The following is a 13,372-nucleotide window of genomic DNA, read 5'->3' as shown; positions in this document are numbered from 1 at the left end:
ACATTTACAGAGGGAGAAGTGAGACCCAGTGATGCAACACATCAAAGGCTTCACAAGGCATGTGGGACAGAGAGCAGATTTTGACCTAGTTTTCTGTAGGTCATTACTTCTTGCTAGCTGGATGCCTGCAAGACCCAGTTTTGCTTTCCTGATTGCTTCATGACACAGAAAGTAATTTGGGTAACAGTTACTATGGTACCATCCTAGGCTTCACAGGCTGGCATGAATTATGGACTTTAGCTGACAGAAGACCATCTTGGAACTGCTGTCACCTGGCAAAGGCTAGGAAAGCCTGCTCACTGCAGGCATGCCCCAGAGATGGAAGGTGTTTTACCCCTTCCCCATCATGGTGATAAGTACATCACATCCTGGCAGGGCAGCAGCTTCCTAGGGAACATTGGCGCCAGACAGCCTTGCAGAGCAAACGGCACGTGGTCTCAGGGAATGCTTTCAAACAGCCGTCTGGCAGAAGAGGATTCATCCAGATGAGCCTGAGAATTTGTATGCACAGCTGATATTGCTGGAAAGCAGAACTGGCATGGGAGTAGCTCACGAAGTGGGAATGCAGGGGAATCTTCAGCAAAAGCTTTTATCTCCAGAACAATTCAAGCAGCTTGGGTGAAGCATAAAAGAGGTGCGTGCTCTGAAGCAGGGAAGGGAAATAGGACTGCTTCTGCATCTATTTATATACCTGAAAAGCTACCCTAATGATAAATAATTGCAAATAATAATCACAATATCAAAAACAGGAAGGGCAAAGAAAGAGCAGCTCCCTCCCTCCCCCTTCTCCAGTGCTGGTGTTTGAGATGTCATCCAGATATGAAATCCGAGCCTGTTTCTAGTGGAAAGAGAATGGCAGTCAGTGTATCTTTATCACAATCTCTTTCATGCTCCAATGAGCTCCTTACCCTGTGCAGCAGCAGCAGCACAGACAGAGATGCCAACCTGTCTCTGAGCAAACGGAGAGATTTGGGCTGAAGCCTCAGCTGACTCAAAAAAAGACCCCTGGGTGTTTTTCCAGAGTTGACTGAGGGTTGTTTTCCTTCTCTCTCCTGCCTTGTGCTAAGGTTTGAGATGGGCCATGACTTCCTCTGGCCTAAAGGTCACTTTTGTGCATGGAAGAGTTATCAGGTTCATCATTTCCTGCAGATTATAATGCACTTTATCCTATTTATTTTTTCATGCAATCTCAGTACTACAGCCTGAGCAGGGAAGGGAAGACTGAAAGCACAGTTTGCTTTTAACAGTGGAGAAACAGTGTCATGGTCTGGCAGGGCACTGCAGGGAGGCTCTGGTTCAATAAGGATTTTGGAAGATGCTGTGTTGACGTGCTGATCCACCTTACTCTGTTTCTCTGAGGCAAGGAAATATCCAGTCATTCCCCAGTAGCATTAAAACCTAATTCTGCCTACGTCACAGGAATATCACATTAGAAACCCTCAGTCAGTCCCTTGTTGAACCACTCTCAGAAGGGAGCTTTACACCTTGTGATCATGAGCTTCATTTGTCTTCTTTACATGGTTGAGACAAGAGACCTGGAGGAAGGCACTTAAATGAGTTGGGTTTTTAGATTGGTGCTCTGAGGGTCTGCACTGGTCTTGATGACGGAAAGCTCTTCCAGCACAGCAGTCCCCCTCACTTTGAGAGAGGATGAGTGAGATGCTTCAGGGGCAAAGAGCATTCAACCATGAGAAGCAATAAAATCTGAGAGAGAGCTGCAACCAGACCTTGATTCACCAAGGCACCAGAGACCAGGCTTCAACTCCCAAGAGGTCTCCAGCAACAACAAGCATCCAAGGGGCAGGCACAGTGATGAGCCTCACTTTCCCATCATAGTTGCTGTCTGCCTCAGCAGAAGAATTTTGTTTCATTTAATCAGTTTTAAACTCCTACTCTTTTTTTTTTTTTTTTTTTTCATTTTTTTCTTTGAGAAACTGGAATCAGTAAGAACTATGAAGAAGAAAACTTCAGAACTGATGGTAAATGTCGTGGTCCCAGATAACGTGCTGTATGTCCTCCAGTGTGGAAAGATTCCCTGTGAGCACAGTGCTGAATGAGAGCTGGGATGCACATGTATGACCCTGAGTCCTTTTGCTTGATCTTTCTATATTTTTCCACATCACTGACTAGTTAACAACTTGAGATATAGGATAGATTAATAATAAACTTTTGAGGATTCTTCATTAGGTTTTGTGCTGTCGTGTTCAAGAAACACATTGATGTGATACTTAGGGATATGGTTTACTGGGTGACATTGGTGGTAGGTGGACAGTTGGACTGGATGATGTTAGAGGTCTTTTCCAACCTTAATGATTCTATGATTCTTTCATTCTATGACTTTTGCCCCCAAATCTTTCCTGCAATCCCCATGTTCCAGGCTCTGAGCACAGTCTTATGGCTTCATGCAGGAGCTTTTCTGCACAGAATTCATTTTAGCTGACTCGATACAGAGGCAGAGCAGCAGGAAAGCAGCACTAAAGGAGAGTTGGTTGACAAGGAGGAGGATGTGGAAGCAGATGAGGAGCACTTGGGACTTTGGATGAAAAGTAGTTCATCCCTTCTCAGCCCATTAATAAGTTAATAACTTATCAGAGATTAACTTAACACCTTGAGGCACAGAAGACATTGCCTTGTTCTCACATTAGCCTGGCTCTATTGTAATTCCTTTATCTTACCTTTCTTTTTTCCCCCCTCAGCTATTGCATACTCATCTGGGGCCACACTAATATAACAGCATAAGATTCAATTACAAAAGACTACAATAAGAGTGCAAAATTCTCTTCCTGACATGCTGAATCACTGCTCAGAAGCATTAATTATTGAGTGGCTAGCGGAATATTTTTTTCAAGTTGCAGTAGAAAAAAGAGTGAACCCTATGGCACCTCCTATGCAGGGAGCAGCTCCTACTTAGGACGTTTCTGGCTTTGCTGATTCTTGAAGCCAGTCAGAAGGAATGGGGACAGGAGAAGGAAAGGGGGAGATGAGGGAAAGCAGCACCAAGCTGGCACAGTCCCCTCCTGGGGAAGGAGCAGAAGGGATGTTTGGCTTCTTTTATTTCCCTTGGTCTATGCACAAGGGTTTTTATTACAAAGAAGAGGAGGGAGCCCATGTGGGGAAAAGATACAGCTCTAGCCACCGGGTCTCTACTCTGCTTGGGAAGGGGATATTCTTATCAGCCCATTTGATGTCTTCCTGAGAGCCTCAGCATTGTGCCCAGCACTCAGCCATCCCGATCCCTATCACCAGAGCTGCCAGTACCTCGAGCTTATCTCCTTGTTACAGGAGTCTCATCTCTGGAGTACCCATGCACATTTTACATGGTATCAAGAGAAAGAACAAAGTAGCCTATCCTTTCATTGGCAGCTTCAGGGGATATGGGGTTTGAGGGGACCATGGAAATGCAGCTTCTCTCTCTTGTCTGGCAAGGTGCTTGCAGACTGAGGCTTTGAGTCAGAGCAATGGGAGATGCTTACGTTGCTGCTTTCTATTCTGTGAACCCAAGGATGCGTAAGGATCCAGATGGGTTAACATCCCTTCTTTTATCCACATTAAGTCATGGAATTTAACCTCTCCTAAATTCTCAGCTATAGATGGATTAGATAAACTGGAACTAATGAAATATATTTGCTGCACAGATCCAAATTCAGCTCCCAGCATCCTTGGAACAAATCTGAAGAAATAGCCATGCTCAGGGCACAGGCTTGCCCAGGATATCACAGCAGACAGGAAGGGTTGGGCTGTTATTTCAGCTGGAGCCGCTCCTGGCTTGCAGATGCCACTATGGACTTACATGGAGATGACAAAGACCAGATGCAATTCCCTCATCTTTCTGTCATGCCTCTCTGTTTCTATATTTAAACGCATGTATTCTGAGGGGAGGAAGACTTGGCTTCAGGACTTGTGCACAGTCCTCCTGCCCCACATGGTTTTGCTCTTGTGCTGACACACAGTGACAAAATAAACATCGTGTGAGTGAAGAGGATGACATCAGGATTACAAGCAGTGTTAAAGGAGACAGAGCTGCCTCTCACAGATGGTATTTGCATGTGTAACACAGGCTCCAAGGACTCCTATTGCCTCCCTCCTCAACTAGCATTGTCTGTTCAGCTCTGAATGCATGACTCCATTTATCAGCTCTGTGGACATGGTGAGGGTTTCCTGCAGTCCTCTAGGGATGAGGAAGTTTGACTGAGGCTGCAAAAAGAGCTGGAGATGGAATCAGACCAGTAAGCAACTGCAGTGTGGTGCACAACTTCATCCTACCCTCACATGTCACATCTGGCCATTTGTTGGAGGTGGCATATGGGGTGGATCCAGTATCTGGTTCCACAGAACTGGGCTCAGAGCTGCAGGAGCCAAGGACATCCTTGGGGTTTAACCAGAGAGGATAATGCAGGTGTATTTGGTTGGTGATGGGGAAGGTCATAGAAGCTGAAGATCAGGGTAGAGCTGCTCTTTCACAGACAGAGTGATATTATAATGGCTTTAATTGAGCTGTAACATGACATTGCACCATATATGCTTTTCTGTGATCTAGAGAATTTGATTTAAAAATCATATAAACTGTGTGTTGGTGAGAGATGGTATGACATGCTCACTGCAGAGGCAGTGCAAAGAGAGCTTCACCCTCACCTGGATGAAATGATGAGGTTAGTAAAACCTTGTAGCTTTATCTCTCCTACATACCTCTGCTGAGACATACATAACACAATGTCATCTTATTTTATTTTACTTTATTTATTTATCCTTCTCTACTTCATTTTCTTTCTTTTAGTCACTTCATTTTATTCTATTTATTTTATTTACTTTTGTTACATGTGGTCTGTAAGCTTACGTTATGTAAGACCTAGCAAGTATCATTTGAAGGTTGTTTCCCTTTGCTCCTTGGGAGACGAATGATGTTTTGTCTGGTGATTGAAAATGAAAGGCACTGCATCTCATTTCTTATTCCTTGTGGCACTCATTTTGGCATTCTATGGAATTGTGGTTCTGAATGGAGATTGCTCTGGTGTCCTTAACCATTCCCCCAGTATCAGACTCAGAAATCTGCAAGGTGTGACCATTTCTACAGCAAACCCACTGTCTCTCCAGGATAAACTCCAGGATAAACGTTGCCTTCTCCCAGGACATGGGGAAATGGCCACAAGTTGTATCAGAGGAGGTTTAGATTAGACATGAGGAAGAACTATTTCTCTCAGAGTGGTCAGGCACTGGAAGGCTGCCGAGGGAGGTGGTGGAGTCACCGTCCCTGGCAGTGTTCAAGAGGTGTCTGGACGACGTGCTGCGTGATATGGTTTAGTGCTTGTGGTGGCAATGGTGATGAGGAGGTGGCTGGACTAGATGATCTTATAGGTCGTTTCCAACCTTGAATTCTGTGATTCTATGATTCTATAAAGTCACTCAAAGTACTGAAGTCCTTCAGCTCTTCTTTTCTCCTCCTTTTCTTCCTTCCCTTTCCAGTCTTGGTCTCTCTCCTCTGAATGATGTTGCAAGACTTTGTGTTTAATTAAGACACATTGTCCAACCAATTTGGAAGCAGAAAATAGCAGGAGATGTTTTACAAATAGGAACAATTCTTGTTCATTATCCCTTAATTGAGGCAACAAAAAGGTGCTGGAAAACATCCATCAGATGCACATTCATATACATCATCAGAGAGGATTGGATTTAGGAACTCACAAAAGCAACATCGAATGTTCCAATCAAGAGTTATACAGACAACAGGAAAACAAAAAATTGGAGACACAAATACATCAGAATTAGCACAATCACAGATTACATGTTTCTGGAAAACACATTCCCTGGCTCTTCTCCAGGATTTTCTTATTTCATACTCCTTTTCTTTCGTTCCTATTTGTGGTACAGAAGTCAGTGTTGCTGGCCTATCCTTTGCCAGCCCATGCAGCTTCTCATGAGGAGGAAGGTATCATTCTGGGAGGCATTGCAGGAGTGGCTGGGACAATGTGATCACCAAGTTGGAAGCTTTCACCCCAGTTTGAACACAGGGCACTCTAAGGATGACACACTGTTCATCTTTTCCACCCTCATTCTTTCACACGCTGAAGTTTGGTCTCTCTGCTAAGTCGCTCTTCTTGTGCAGAGGAGATAAATAACAGGAGAGAACCTGCTGAGGGAGACATTTTGAGCCTGGAATGCCAGGAAATCTCTTTACCCACTTAACTATGCATTTTAAAGCTTGCTTGGCCTCTTCTGAGCTCATTTACACTCTAACACCGGGGCCCCCACAGAGTCAATCTTTATTCCCACTGGTCTGTTAGACTCAAATTCTTTGGCTTGTCATTTTTAAAAGGTGCTTGAGTTTTAAATGAGGGACAGAATATGCCACAGACCTTCACGATACCTGCTGAAGTGTATGTGTACCTCAGTGCTTCCTGGAAGGGAGGACATCATCAGGAAAAATGGCATCACACCTCATCAGACTGTAGTAATAGACCAAAACATGATAGGATGCTGTTAAAAATTCTCATGATTGGTACCCACAGCTGTTGAGCTAATTATTCTTGCTGTCTTGTCATAGATAGTTATATGGTCTCCGGGGTACCTCAGCATTTCACAATCTCTAATAGAGTTCTCTTCACACACTCCTGAGAGACACCTCTCTGCTCTTACCTTCCCTCTCCTTCATTCCACTGGGATGATTGAGGCTCAGCAGCCTATTCCAGTGCTGCACTCTGCAGTGCTTTCCGTTGAGCAGCACACGTGTCACCAGCTTTATCTAGCTCGGCGTCAGATGTGGAATTTAAGCTACCATCATTTATGGAAGGTGATGGGAAGCAGCAGAAGGGATGTCTGAAAGGTAGGGGACTCCCTGGAGGGGAATCTTGTGTGGTCTAAGTCCCCTGATGTCTAGAGGACATGAGTCCCATCAGAAGTATCCCATGGGTCATGCTCTGGGACTGCAGACTACAGTGAGAGCAGTATGTCCCTATACTTCATGAAACCACGGATGGTTTGAAAGAACCTATTCTTGCAAGAACACACCTCTGCTCTGTGCCGTGAGACCTCATCTGGAGGACTGCATCCAGATGTGGAGTCCTCACTACAGGAGAGACATGGACCTGCTGGAGTGTGTCCACAGGAGGGCCACACAAATGATCCAAGGGATGGAGTACCTCCCCTGCAAGGACAGTCTGAGAGAGTTGGGGCTGTTCAGCCTAGAGAAGAGAAGGCTCTGGAAACCTGTGAGCAGCCTTTCGATATCTAAAGGGGAGCTATTAAGAAAAAAGGGGACAGGCTCTTCAGTAAGGTCTGTTGTGATAGTACAGGGGGAAATGGTTTCAAGCTAAAAGAGAGATTTAGATTGGATATCAGGAAGGTTTTTACAGTAAGTGTGGTGAGGCATTGGTACAGGCTGCCCAGAGAAAAGTGGTGGTGCCCCATTCCCGCTGACACCTGAGGTCAGGCTGGACGGGCTCTGAGCATCTGATGGAGCTGTGGGTGCCCCTGTTCATTGCAGGGGAGTTGGATCAGATGGCCTTTAAGGGTCCTTCCCAACTCAAACCATTCTATGATTCTCTGATTTTTTTGAACCTGAACCCCAGCCTGAGGAAGTTTTGGAGACATTGCTTGAACTCGGGTGAGGTTTTCATAGAATTATAGAATCACTAAGTTTGGAAAAGACCTCTAAGATCATATAAGTCCAACTGCCCCAGGGAGGTTGGGGCAGCAGACTGGCTCTGTGCCTTGTTTAGGCTGGGAGCTCCCCAGAGCAGCTCTGTCTTTGCCTTCAGTGAAAAATTCCCCCATGATTTTCCCTTGCACTTCCTCCAGCAGCTGCTGTGGCTTTCCTCTGTTGTCCCCGCAAGCCCTCCCTGCCTTGTTTTGAAATCCCCACTGCCTACCATGGAAAGTGTTTGCATTGTAGCTGGCATTTGTTGATTTTCTTTAGGTGGCTTAGGGCTGCAGGCATTCCTCATTACTTTTTTATTAACCAATCTGAATACTCATTTAGCCTTACTAAGCGTGTGCTGGTTTTTAATTCTTCCTTCAGAAGCATCTGTGCAGATCTGTTCCTTGGTCCTCAGTAACAACATAGGATCCCATGCAGCAAGGATGAGGCAAGAGATGTCAGCTCACCACACAAGACCAATCTGGGTGACAAAGCAAAGTCCTCTCTTTGCTTATCCCTTGCCTTCCTGTGCAGCAGGACTGCCAGAAGTTACAGCAATGCAATACTCAGCAGGATGACAAGGTATGTTGTGTCGGACAAACAACTTTCCAAAATAATTTCCAAAATTAATAATGCAAAGTGGCAAGACGATAGATAATAAAAATAGCTGAAATGGTCGAGGAAAGGCAGTTGATGAAGATTAAATTGTCATTCAACTATAAGTTTAACAGGAGGTAGGAAAAAGAATGATTATAACCATTATGCGTAAAAACCAAGAGACTGGCAGAGAAACGTTGTGTTCTGACATCCAACTCCCATGCACTGCCTTGGACCTATTTTTCAAGTGCGCTGAGTACCCAGAACTACGCAAGGCAGGATGTAATTTTTTCCCTTCTGACTCAGATGCCAAGCTGAAGGAAGGAGGTAGGGACGCTGGGTGGGAGGAGATCTGGTTCTGTCATTTCTCAGGTTGCAAGGCCTGATGAAAAAGCCATATCCAAGGAATGGATAATTATCATAGAATCATAGAATGCCTGGATTTGGAAAGGACCTCTAAGATCATTTAGTTCAACTCCCCTGGTGTGGACAGGGTCACCAACCATTAAATAAGGCACTACATCAGGTTGCCTAGGGTCCCCTCCAACCTGGTCTCAAACACCTCTAATAGAACCAGCTGCTGGGCAGAGAGGGAAGCCAATGTCCTTCCATCCTCCCTGGGATGGTCTGGGAGCATTGCTGGGGTGATGAAGGAAGGAGCTCAAACACCACAGCTGCCTGAGCTGTGTCTACTGGATAAATATGAACGCTTGGTCTCTAGGCCTATTAGACCGGCAGTTTGCTCAAGCACTAAATCCACTCGCACTCAAAAAAGGTACATTCTGCTGCTTTTTCAAGTGTCTTGAATTCTATTGTGTACAAATTTACAAATTAACTGCTTGAGTGTTGACTAACGCTGCAGCCTGCCGTCAAGGTAAGAGCCCATTTATTTATAGGCTCTTCAAGGACAAGAAGATGCTGTGTTTGTACAATCTTCCAGTAGGTGCACTGTGCACAGCCTAACAAACAGTTCCCTACCTCATCCATGTTTTGGAAGAGGACAAGACGTAGTATCATAGAATCCTTAAGACTGGAAAAGATCTTTAAGATCACCTAGTCCAATTGTCCACCTACCATCAATATTGCTCACTAAGCCACGTCCCTCAGTGCCACATCTCCATGGCTCTTGAGCACTTCCAGGGATGGTGACTCCCCCACCTCTCTAGGCAACCTTGTACCAGTACCCCACCTCTCTTTTTGAGAAGAAATTCTTCCTAGTTTCCAAGCCATTATGAGACCCTCAAGGAAAACACACAGCATAGTCAATGCCAGCTGGCAGGAAGGCCATGCTATGCCATCAACTTCTGATGATGGCAGAGCTGCAAATGTATAATGCTGTGTGTTTGCAGTCCATAGAATCGCAGAATCATTACTGTTGGAAAAGATCGCTAAGACTGCCTAGTCCAACTGTGTGATGGGACTGTGATCCCTGGATAGTAGGAACTCTCTTTTTCTATTTCCTGGTGATGTTTACTTCAAAGGTGCTTGACCATATGGATAGCCCTAGTAACAAGAGCCCCACAGAAGAATTAATGCGACTCTGATGTGTTTATCCTGAGATCTCGTGGTACCTGACAAAGGAAAGGCATCATCAATTCTTTTTTTTTTATATGGAGGCAAAAAGAGGCGAAATTATTTACTAATCCATGCTCCTGCAGTGAATCAGTGATAGAGCAAGGACCTAGACCTTTCCAGCTATGCTTTGAGGCTACCTGAAATGCCCACTGGAGCAGTCCTAAAACACTGACCCTTTGAGAGTGTGTCCTGCCCTTGCTGCTTCATGCAGCAGATTTTAGCCTTGCAAAGAACAGCTCACCTTTGCTTTGACCAGGACTGGGGCAGGCAACAAGCAGAGAGATGATGCTTTAGAGAACACTAGTTTAAGTCTGTGGCCAGGTGGGTAGAAGAGCACACAGAAAGGGCATGCATGAAATGGAAAGGAGAGACTATGAAATGTTTGGTGGATGTAGGCTTGATAGCCAGTTGAATGTAGAGCCAACTGGATGTAGAGGAGCATGTATCACCGATCCTTTGGTCACTGGAGCTGATCAGGGATACCTGGACTTGTGTGGGGTACAATACAAAGTCTTAAGGAGATGGGAAGTGTTTTGCATTGGCTGGCAAGGATGCACCTGCATGGGGACAGCAGTGTTGCAGGTGTTCCCTTCCCAGAGCTCTGCTGGGACCTCAGCAGCCCAGCGGCACTGTGTACCTGCATCACTTGCCCCAGATAGTCAGCCACTGCCAATATTTAATTATACAGGGGAAGATATCACTTAGGCTGAGATGTCTTGGCTTCATTAAGGAAGCTGCAGAACTCATCATGCTCTCCCCTCAGGCTCTGTGAAGGAAAATCCTGCTGATGGAGGCTGCTGAGTCTGGAGGGGCTGGGAAGCTGCTGAGCCCAGGTTAGCAGGGGATTTCAAGTCAGGCACACCGGCGTCTGGGCGTTAGAGCAGCAGTGTAACTGAGTTCCCTGGCTGTTTAGATAGGGCTGTGAGCTGATTGCAAAATGCCTTTTGTGCAATGCGAGGCCCTCACTCTGCACCTCCACATATTTCATTCATGGGGATGAGATAGCAATGAGGTGGTCATTCATTAGCAGTAAATAATCTCTCCCTATCTGAGGTAAGGGTTGTCATGGAATTGCTCTTTCATTTTATAGGGTTCTCTGTGATAAATTTATCTTGTAAAAGGTGATTAAGACACTTTGTTACATTTTAATGTGTCTGTAAGTCTACCTCTAATATCAGCGCTCACTTTGGATCTCTCTGGAAATAGTTAACTATCCCATGTTGTGCAACAAGACAAAGTGTGAGGGGTGTTTGCACCACAGTGAGCCAACCAGAAAGCTCCATCCTGTGCTGACAAACCCTGAAGATGGCTAATTCCTATTTTCTGTTTTGCTTAGTCCAGAACTTCTCTATCCAGTGACACACAGAAACAGAGGTGCCCTGGTTTGGGAAGGCAGGCAATTATTTCCTGCCTGAAGGGAAAAAGTTCATGCTACGCTGTGCTTTGTGTTTTCTGCAGAGCAGCTCTGATAGCTCCCAGGCTTTCTCAGCTGTTTGTCAGTCACAGGCTCTCTTCATGGACTATATAAGGAGCCCAAGTACCTCATTAAGAAGGTTTCAATAGCTCTCTGCAGCTACGTACATGGCAATACATAGTGTAAAACCTAAATTAGGTGCTGTTGAAAACTCACAGGAAGGTGTCCAGTGCTTAAGCATTCTGTCTGCACAGGAGGGAATGTCTGATCCCAGAAAAGACTCCAGCCACGTCACCTCATCTGCCTTTCTCTTCTTTCTTAGCCACTACCCAGAATCTGATTTTTTTGTGTATGTGACTGGGCACTGGGATGTCACCAGGTAATGCAGACTATTACTTCCTTCCTTCCTCTCACCTAGCATTTCTATTACTTTAATTTGTACAGCTTCAGGCTCTTTTCACCTATTTTAGTCTTCAGAAGACATATTGGTAAAACTTTTTACATAGTATATTGAGACATTGTGCATCTCTTCTATCCATTTCTGTTACTCTGTGGGTACACGGAGACTGAAAACGGTACCATGGATCATAGAATCAAATAATCAGAGAATCATTAAGGCTGGAAAATATCACTAATATCACCCAGTCCAACCCCAACCCCCACCATGCCCCTAACCATGCCCCTCTGTGCCACGTCTTCACAGTTCTTGATTCCACTACTCCATGGGCAGCCTGTGCCAGTGCCTCACCACTCTTTCTGAGAAGGAATTGTTCCTAATATCCAACCTGAACATCCCCTGGCGTAATTTGAGACCATTCCCTTTCATCCTATTGCTGTTTACCCTGGATACTTTGAAAGTTGACTGCTTAGAGGGAAAGCCTCTCCCACCCCGCCACATACAAACCTAGATGAAAGTGGTGATCCCTAATACAGGCAGATAAGATGTTGCCTGATGGTTTTTGGGTGAGAATTAAATGCTCGCTGGCCTGTGTGTCAGTCTCTGGGATGTGCACTTTGCTGCTCTCCAGGAAGAGCAGGGCATTTGGCACAATCCCAGAGAGTGCCCTTCTGCTCTGGTTACAGCCCGTAAGCATCAAATGCTCTCATTCATTTATCGGTGGGTGATAAACAGCCTGGGAAATGCTGCTTCAGTCAGGTCACATTCTTGCTCTTTTATGAATGTGACATCTCTAAAAGTGTATCTGCTAATGTCATGAGAGCCAGAGGAAATCCCAGCCTGGTCCCTTGGTGCTTTCCTGAAAACAGCTGGGTGCAGAATGCACACAGGTTGCTACTTACATGGCTATTTCTGCAGAAGATGGATGATTTAAACATCAAGGAAAAATCCACCCAATCTAGGATTTCTGCCCTTTAAATATGAGTGTAATGCGTTTTTGATTGCAGCAATGGGATTTCTTGCCTTGAGTTTGTGATCACAGCCACAGAGCTGGCTATGTTGCCATATATATCTGCCTTTGGGATGGGAAGGGGAGTCACACAGAAACAGAATGGGCAGAAATTAGCCTGATTCAGGTAAGCAAAATGCTTTTTCGCTTGATCTCCACACCCAGGCTCCCTCCCCTTCAAGGCCAACATCCCTCTAAAAGATCTTCCAATAAAGGAGAAACCTCCATGCCAGTGCTGCATTTAAGGCACTGTTTGCTCCTGGGTGACCTCAGCCTTTTTCTCACCTTGTTTTCAGGAACCTGCAGTCCGGAAGAGAAGCAGCCCAGACATCCCTGTGTTCCTGCTGTTCAGTGACGTGGTTGTGTATGGGATGCAATCAGTGCTGTGCAGCTGCTCCTACATTAGTGTGCATCGGAGGCACTCGATGGGTATGTGCATGATCAAATATGGAGTGATGAGAAGCCTGCTTGTCCCACCTGGGAGGGCACACGCTCCCTTGTGCAGGCTGACCTTGGGGAGGGCTGCTTTTGAGATTCCCATGCAGCTGCTGTTTTGCATTGCAAGCCATATGGCCGGCACCATAAATGCTGTCTCTAATTGTAGCTCTCAACCTGCCAACGTCCAAAGCAGGGAGAAGTGTTGGGACAGAGGGTGGGGGCGGGGGAAAAAAACAAGCATTTGCTTGAAAAAGAACCAGGAATCAGGAAAGGGTGAGAAAGGAAGCCCTGGGAGACAGCAAGATTCATTAC

At 45.5% G+C, this 13,372-nt stretch overlaps 1 long non-coding RNA gene across 4 annotated transcripts in view; it reads left to right on the top strand.

Moving 5' to 3' along the window:
• LOC122162928 overlaps positions 1 to 13,372 on the top strand; it is a 32,698-nt gene that overhangs the window by 13,915 nt on the left and 5,411 nt on the right. For all 4 annotated transcript variants that reach the window (XR_006169743.1, XR_006169744.1, XR_006169741.1 and 1 more), the window contains exons 7-10: positions 8,012 to 8,212; positions 11,539 to 11,595; positions 12,621 to 12,749; positions 12,919 to 13,051. This is a non-coding gene — a long non-coding RNA (uncharacterized LOC122162928). The remainder of the gene's footprint in view (positions 1 to 8,011; positions 8,213 to 11,538; positions 11,596 to 12,620; positions 12,750 to 12,918; positions 13,052 to 13,372) is intronic.

Source organism: Centrocercus urophasianus, unplaced genomic scaffold (genome assembly GCF_019232065.1).
Source record: "Centrocercus urophasianus isolate 14NV4802_14NV808 unplaced genomic scaffold, USGS_Curo_1.0 seq_22, whole genome shotgun sequence".
Taxonomy (NCBI): domain Eukaryota; kingdom Metazoa; phylum Chordata; class Aves; order Galliformes; family Phasianidae; genus Centrocercus; species Centrocercus urophasianus.
This window is presented reverse-complemented; position numbering and strand designations above follow the sequence as displayed.